The sequence below is a fragment of the Coregonus lavaretus genome, assembly GCF_964263955.1.
Source record: "Coregonus lavaretus genome assembly, chromosome: 23".
In the NCBI taxonomy this organism is placed as follows: Eukaryota; Metazoa; Chordata; class Actinopteri; order Salmoniformes; family Salmonidae; genus Coregonus; species Coregonus lavaretus.
Genome location: NC_140010.1, coordinates 2,006,134 through 2,015,053, shown reverse-complemented (window position 1 = coordinate 2,015,053; position 8,920 = coordinate 2,006,134). Strand labels below are relative to the sequence as shown.

General features: G+C 43.1%; 1 long non-coding RNA gene across 1 annotated transcript; it reads left to right on the top strand.

Annotated features, from left to right (window-relative positions):
* Positions 1-6,213: 6,213 nt before the first annotated feature.
* Positions 6,214-7,800, top strand: LOC311099012. The gene is made up of 3 exons (XR_014609671.1): positions 6,214-6,333; positions 7,510-7,563; positions 7,690-7,800. It is a non-coding gene; the product is annotated as an uncharacterized lncRNA (long non-coding RNA).
* The last annotated feature ends 1,120 nt before the right edge of the window (positions 7,801-8,920 follow it).

Genomic DNA, 8,920 nt, shown 5'->3' with positions numbered 1-8,920 from the left:
GAGAAGAGACAGATGGGAGCATAATGTTCCCTTACTGACATCTCTATTAAATCGTTTCAAAGACTGTCAGTTCTGAAGTGTTTAAATTATAAGTAGTGGTTTCAATTGTATTGGAAGTTGACGATACTTTAAAGTTGTAAGGCAGCATTGTAACAAACTTTGGTAAGTTGAAACAACTAATAGTTTTGTTTATCTGACTAGCAAATACTTGTCCTCGCCACAAAGTTATTTGTCAAAACAACTTGAGTGGCTTTGTTGGCACAACTTAAACAATCAGTTGAAGCACATTGATTTGACTAAAAGTATCAAGTTCACTCAACATGTTATTAAATCCAAATGTGTCAGTTCCACTTACTTTACTAGATTAAGCTAACTCAACACAATATCCTGATTGGACTTGATATTACATATGAAGGCAGCATTGTAACAAACTTTTATAAGTTGAATCAACACATTTTTTTACGGTGTGGCCCTTAATAGCTGCATTGCTAGGCAACTATACAGTAACTATTGACCAAGTCAACATTTGATCGTTTCTCATCCAGCACCATGGGAATAATACAGAACTGTGTGATTGGGACCCACGTAGGGCACTTTAAAGGGAACATTGGGACCCACGTAGGGCACTTTAAAGGGAACATTGGGACCCACGTAGGGCACTTTAAAGGGAACATTGGGACCCACGTAGGGCACTTTAAAGGGAACATTGGGACCCACGTAGGGCACTTTAAAGGGAATAGGCTGCCATTTGAGACGACACCAAGTCTGGATAATAGTCTTTTGGGTTTACTCAATGTTCTTAATTCTTCTCCAGACACCAAGCGGTTGGTTTTGATATATCCTGTGTTCACTGATGCTGAAGGTCCTCTCTCTCTCTCTCTCTCTCTCTCTCTCTCTCTCTCTCTCTCTCTCTCTCTCTCTCTCTCTCTCTCTCTCTCTCTCTCTCTCTCTCTCTCTCTCTCTCTCTCTCTCTCTCACACACATTAATATACACAACAACACAGTCAACTACAACAACACATATTGAACAGACACACATTAATATACACAATATACACAACAACACAAACTTGTTTGATTATAGAACCATCCGATGACTGAAGATGTAATCCATCTGAGACAATCTTATGAGAACTTGAAAACAACATGTATTTCGTTTTTTCCCGTATTAAGCACGAGTTCTAAATCAGTAAGGGCTTCCTGTACGGCTGCAGAATCAGACTGTAGCTTTGTCACAGCCAGGTCAGCAGTCGGGGCAATTGCGTATCATACGCATAAATATGTTTTTTTTTTTTTTTTTTTACAGATTGACCAATAGCATTTATATTAAAAGTGAAAAGAACAGGTCCTAGAATCACCCCCTGCGGAACATCTTTATGTACTTCAAGAAATTCGGACTTAACCCCATCAATCACGATGGCCTGAGTTCTGTCACTAAGATAATCATGAAACCGTGAACAGGCGTCAGAGCCCAGGCCAATCGAGGACAACTTAGTCAATAAAACAGCATCATCAACAGCATCAAATGCTTTTGACAGGTCCACAAACAAGGCAGCACAATTAATTTCATCGTCTAAAGTGTCGACAATATCATCAACAACTAATGTGGTCGCTGTGATTAGTGCCGTGCCCTGGGCCTAAACCCTGACTGGTGCTGTGCCCTGGGCCTAAACCCTGACTGGTGCTGTGCCCTGGACCTAAACCCTGACTGGTGCTGTGCCCTGGGCCTAAACCCTGACTGGTGCTGTGCCCTGGGCCTAAACCCTGACTGGTGCTGTGCCCTGGGCCTAAACCCTGACTGGTGCCGTGCCCTGGGCCTAAACCCTGACTGGTGCTGTGCCCTGGGCCTAAACCCTGACTGGTGCTGTGCCCTGGGCCTAAACCCTGACTGGTGCTGTGCCCTGGGCCTAAACCCTGACTGGTGCCGTGCCCTGGGCCTAAACCCTGACTGGTGCTGTGCCCTGGGCCTAAACCCTGATTGGTGCTGTGCTCTGGGCCTAAACCCTGACTGGTGCTGTACCCTGGGCCTAAACCCTGACTGGTGCCGTGCCCTGGGCCTAAACCCTGACTGGTGCTGTACCCTGGGCCTAAACCCTGACTGGTTTACATTCAAAATACCATGCTCAGATAGAAAGGAGCGAAGTTGCTTATTTACCAAAGATTCGAGAATCTTAGCGAGACATAGAAGCCTGGAGATAATTATCAAGATCACTAGATCCCGCCCTTATGGGGTGGCAGCACATAAGCTGTTTTCCATACTTTAGGAATATTTCCTGATAACAATGTTAGATTTAAGAAATGGGTTACTGAGCCAGCAATGAGGGGGGGGCAGCACACTTGAGCAGACCCGGCTCCAATTGGTCAGCCCCTGCGGATCTCTTGGTATCTATAAAAAGTAAGGCATCAAGGACATATTTTTCGGTGAATTGCCGAAATGCAAAAAACGTGACTATCATTTTCAGAGTCAATCTGCAAAATTCCTAAAATCCGCGTTTAGCCCACTCTTAGAGATAGAAGGGTTAGACGGTCGTTGAAAAAGATGACCCGCTGAAATAAAATGAGGATTAAATGCATCAATGATGCCATTTTTGTCCGTAATTGGGTCAGTCTGAATTAATTTGTTTGGGCAGAGGGGGAAGTGCAACCCTTTAAAGATGTGACAGTTTTACTTAATTTAGCCAAATTCCCTTACAGTCAGAAAGAGGGGTTACATAATAATCCGATTGAGCCTTTTTGATCAGTCTTACACACTTATTCCTCAATTTCCTAAAAGATTGCCAATCCGGGCCTAAGCCTGTGTTCCTTGACCTAGGCAACATTTCTCTTACGAATGACTTTAAATAATTCAGGAGTGAACCAGGCATTCAATCCACCTTTAACTCTCTGAGTTTTGAAGGGGGCATGATTATCTACAATAGTATTGAAGACATTTACAAAAAAAGCTTAAATCTAAATCAGGTTCAGGGATAGCTGAAATACAATCAAGGTCACTAAAATAAAGATAATGTAAAAAAAAAAAAGCTTGTTCACTAAAGATGTTATATTTCCTCTTGGTGATGACATGAGGCTTAGATGAATGCATTTTCACATCTCTGATACAGACAACTGGGCAATGGTCACTAAAATCCAGTGGAAATACCCCACTAGCAACATATACTGAACAAAAATATAAACGCAATATGTTAAGTGTTGGTCCCATGTTTCATGAGCTGAAATAAAATATCCCAGAAATGTTCCATATGCACAAAAAGCTTATTTCTCAAAATAAAATGGCACAAATGTCTTTACATCCCTGTTAGTGAGGATTTATCCTTTGCCAATATAATCTATCCACCTGACAGGTGTGGCATATCAAGAAGCTGATTAAACAGCATGATCATTACACAGGTGCACCTTGTGCTGGGGACAATAAAATGCCACTCTAAAATGTGCAGTTTTGTCACACAACACAATGCCACAGATGTCTCAAGTTTTGAGGGGGCGTGCAATTGTCATGCTGACTGCAGGAATGTCCACCAGAGCTGTCAAAAACCGTTTCAGGGAAGCTCATCTGCGTGCTCGTCGTCCTCACCAGGGTCTTGACCTGACTGCAGTTCGGCGTCGTAACTGACATCAGTGGGCAAATGCTCACCTTCGATAGCCACTGGCATGCTGGAGAAGTGTGCTCTTCACAGATCATTCCCAGTTTCAACTACCGGGCAGACGTGTGGGCGAGCAGTTTGCTGATGTCAACGTTGTGAACAGAGTGCCCCATGGTGGGGTTATGGTATGGGCAGGCATAAGCTACAGACATTTTATCAATGGCAATTTGAATGCACAGAGATACCGTGATGAGATCCTGAGGCCCATTGTCGTGCCATTCATCCGCCGCCATCACGTTTCAGCATGATAATGCACAGCCCCATGTCGCAAGGATCTGTACACAATTCCTGGAAGCTGAAAATGTCCCAGTTCTTCCATGGCCTGCATACCCACCAGACATGTCACCCATTGAGCATGTTTGGGATGCTCTGGATCAACGTGTACGACAGCGCGTTCCAGTTCCCACCAATATCCAGAAACTTCGCACAGCCATTGAAGAGGAGTGGGAAAACATTCCACAGACGACAATCAACAGCCTGATCAACTCTATGTGAAGGAGATGTGTCGCGCTGCATGAGGCAACTGGTGGTCACACCAGATACTGACTGGTTTTCTGATCCACGTCCCTACCTTTTTAAAAAGTTATCTGTGACCAGCAGATGCATATCTGTATTCCCAGTCATGTGAAATCCATAGATTAGGGCCTAATGAATTAATTTCAATTGACTGATTTCCAGATGAACTGTAACTCAGTAAAATCTCTGAAATTGTTGCATGTTGCATTTATATTTTTGATCAGTGTAGTAGATATAATAGTTTAAAAAATCAGTGAAATATAATATTGTGGATATACAGGTGCAGTTAGATAGAGGGGAAATTAAAACATTGATTCTGAAAAATGGGTTAGATTGCTGGCAGAGACAATGGGATGAAAGCAGTAAGGGCAGACATGTTTATAGTACAAGGAAATCAGTACGGAGATAGTGTCATATAATGGGAACAGAAAGGAGGAAGTTATGTTGTGTAGGATGAGATTAGGGCATACGGGATTTAATCTTTGAAATTGATAGGGAAACGTTACTGGAATGTGTAATGGCTGTTTGGTAGAGGAAACGGTTAAATATTATTATTATTTTTTTGTGAACTATCAGTTGGTTGCAATCCGCCAACAGAAACGTGAAGAAGAAGGAGGAACAGTGCTGCTGAGGTTTGAGAAGGTTTTGCCTGGAAAATTACAGAGAGGATTCCTTAGTTTCAATGTCAGATAATTTGTCCCATACCCATTGCGGTGATTTAAATGCCAAAGAATGGGACATGTAGCTGTCTGGTTAAAAAGGAAAGAAAATATGTGCCAAATGTGGAGGGGAACATGATTACGGTGAATGTGGAAGCAATGTGAAGATTAAGTGCTGTAATTGTGTGGGGGGGGAACATATTGAAGCATTTGGTGGATGCCAGGTGCAGAGAGGGGCTAGAGAGGCTCAGAGATATAGGATCAGTCAGAGATATAGGATCAGGCAGAGATATAGGATCAGTCAGAGATATAGGATCAGTCAGAGATATAGGATCAGGCAGAGATATAGGATCAGGCAGAGATATAGGATCAGGCAGAGATATAGGATCAGTCATGATGTATCGAATGCAGAGTAGCTGTAAAACAGATTGGTGGAGCCACAGTGTGGACTGATGGCGCTTCCATGGCTACTCCTGACCTGTACTAATTGGACCTACTGTCAGAGATCTTGTGATCATGAATGTGCTGTGTCAAAGGACACTTCAAATAGATTTTTTTCATACTGGCCCCCGGTACAGAGTCAATGTGCGGGGGCACCGGTTATTCGAGGTAATTGAGGTAATATGTACATGTAGGTAGAGTTATTAAAGTGACTATGCATAGATAATAAACAGAGAGTAGCGGCAGCGTAAAAGAGGTGGGGGGGAATGCAAATAGTCCGGGTAGCCATTTGATTAGCTGTTCAGGAGTCTTTTGGCTTGGGGGTAGAAGCTGTTAAGAAGCATTTTGGACCTTGCCTCGATGCTCCGGTACCGCGCGGTAGCAGAGAGAACAGTCTATGACTAGGGTGGCTGGAGTCTTTGACAATTTTTAGGGCCTTCCTGTTCAATCCTCTTTTTCCTGTAGTCCACAATCATCTCCTTTGTCTTGATCACGTTGAAGGAGAGGTTGTTATCCTGGCACCACATGGCCAGGTCTCTGACCTCCTCCCTATAGGCTGTCTCATCGTTTTCGGTGATCAGGCCTACCACTGTTGTGTCATCGGCAAACTTAATGATGGTGTTGGAGTCGTGCCTGGCCTTAGGGGGTAGAAGTTAGCAGGGATTTCTTTTCTCCATATTTTTTTCTTTTCTTAGTAGTTCGGAATTGGGCAGACCATGATTCATCGCACGCTCCAGCACAGTAGGTGGCGGCATGCACCTTAAACGTTTGTTTGCGGAACATGATATTATAATGTAAGAAGAAGAACGTATGCGTTCACTAACTGTAAATCGCTCTGGATAAGAGCGTCTGCTAAATGACTAAAATGTAAGAAGAAGAAGAAGAAGAAGAAGAAGAAGAAGAAGAAGAAGAAGAAGAAGAAGAAGAAGAAGAAGAAGAAGAAGAGTCATCTGAGGGCGTGGCCAGCTGGCGTTAGCGCTTCCTGTAGTAAAATGGCTAGGTGCTGCTCCCCGAAAATATTGACACTTTTCAGCCTGTTTATTTTCCCTGCCGCGGTGGAAAGTAATACTATTGAGGTAAATACATATCACCTTTTTCTTAGCTATACTCATTCAAAGTATTCGTTTCACCTTGCTGTGTAACCACAACACCACTACTGCTAGCTAACGTTAATTTCCCTGTCTGAGATAGCTTGATCTGTCGTTTGTAGATTCTCTTGTTAGGCTAGATAACTAGCTGTTGGCTACAAAGACTACTTTAACCATGGTCCACTCTATATGCACACAGACTAATCAAAAAGAAAGTAAGGAAATGTAGCTTGCTAGCTGTATCAATAAGATCATGGAATTGTATTAACTAGCTCTGGTCAAAGGCCCCGTTTCCCAGTTGCGATGTAATTTATGCATTACGATGATCTTACCAGATGCATCTTTATGTACGAGCCAACTTTTTAAAGTGTGTTACCCAAACAAGGTCGTTAGACCATGTCATGTGTCGATAGTGAGAAATTAGCGCCTATGATTGCAAATAGGCTATTGAGGCGGCTTATTATTGCCTGACGACTCAAACTGAATTATTCTACTCTGTGTTTGCTAGCTACATACTTCAGTCTGAGACTTGACATCCTTTTAGTCGTTTGCGGTTATTCAAAAATGTAATCGGTGATTGGATCATCTCTAACCAATTACAGTATCAAAGCCAATGACCGATTTTTCAAAACGCAGCATAACAATGTGTGTTCCAATCAGAACGTTTAGAATGTGTTTGAGTTCTAGAAATCAACAGGGAGGTACCAGAGATGGGAAACTCCATTGGAATCGTATTAATGCCCACTGTGTACTTTGCTGATGGGCCGCACTGTGCATTCTAGGTTAACGCCGGGACCAAATCGATCAAATAAAATCAAATTGTATTTGCCACATGCGCCGAATACAACAGGTGTAGACCTTACAGTGAAATACTTACTTACAAGCCCTCAATCAACAATGCAGTTTAAAATAAATAAATAACTGTTAAGTAAAAAATAGAACCAGCAGTGGTATGCTGCTGGCATTTTGAAGCATAATTTTATCCTTCACTTGTTTGTAACAATTGCTTTATTCTGTGAACAAAGTGACTCGGAAGTGCAGAAAAGCATCCGGTGCATGGACCAGAGCTACCACTCTCCCTACTCTTCTTGGATGTCCATGTGTACTGCGCAATACAATGGTAGCCGACCTAACAAACTACCCTTTCCTTTTGAAATAATGCAGGATCAAGCTGGTCAATTCTTCAGCAGTGGACACACAAACAACTGGGCAGTTTTGGTGAGTAATTATGCATACACACACTTCAATCTTAATATTTTTTTTTATAAAGTGTCCAAGATGTTGAATTTTGTCCCTTCTCCATTAACATTTAATTACAATTTAACTTTGTCTCTTTCCCCTTAGGTGTGCACATCCAGATTCTGGTTCAACTATCGTCATGTGGCCAACACCCTGTCTGTGTACCGTAGTGTCAAGAGACTGGGCGTCCCAGACAGGTAGCTAACTGACACCCTGTCTGTGTACCGTAGTGTCAAGAGACTGGGCGTCCCAGACAGGTAGCTAACTGACACCCTGTCTGTGTACCGTAGTGTCGAGAGACTGGGCGTCCCAGACAGGTAGCTAACTGACACCCTGTCTGTGTACCGTAGTGTCTAGAGACTGGGCATCCCAGACAGGTAGCTAACTGACACCCTGTCTGTGTACCGTAGTGTCTAGAGACTGGGCGTCCCAGGCAGGTAGCTAACTGACACCCTGTCTGTGTACCGTAGTGTCGAGAGACTGGGCGTCCCAGACAGGTAGCTAACTGACACCCTGTCTGTGTACCGTAGTGTCGAGAGACTGGGGCATAATGATCTGCATGTCATTGTGTCAGAAAGGAGACAACACTGCATAATGATTTCCCCAACTCAGTCCTGGAACCCTGAGTGGTTTGCCCGAGCACTAACACACCTGGTTCAAATAACCAAAGCTTCATAATGAGTTGATTGTTTGAATCTGGTGCATATTGCTTGGGCAAAACCCAAAATGTGCCCCCCCTTGGGGTCTCAGGACTGAGTTTGTGAAATGCTGATTTTAAAGTGTGGTCTGTCTGTACTAGAGATGTCACCATACCCACATTGTACTAACCATATGTTCGCCCCGTCCCCCGGACGCTTGTTCACGTTTTATAAACGTTCTCAAGAAACCTGTCACTGATATTCACACTTTTACTCAATACAGCACATATTGAATTTAACTTCACGCTGTTCACTGTATAATAGAATACTGCATAGAATGGCTGATTTGCTCTGATTTGCAAAGGACTAGCTGTGATTGGGCAGGAGGAATGGGAGGAAGGAACATACATGGATAATGATCTGCATGTCATTGTGTCAGTCAGGGGAAACCACTGCATGAAACCTTCTACTCTTCAGTTAACAGACACCAGAGCATGTGAGCGGTGTTGAGCGGTTGGACGTCCGGCTCAGACAGCCTTTTCTACCGCTCCACGCTCACAGAAAAAAATAAAAAACCGCAGCTCCAAATTCTCTCCATTCATTAAAATCACAATTTAACCAACATCCATCTATTTTTGTTACTACCTGGACCTACCAATTGGTTTTTAAGTATTGAAAACCAAACCATTTGGATTTGA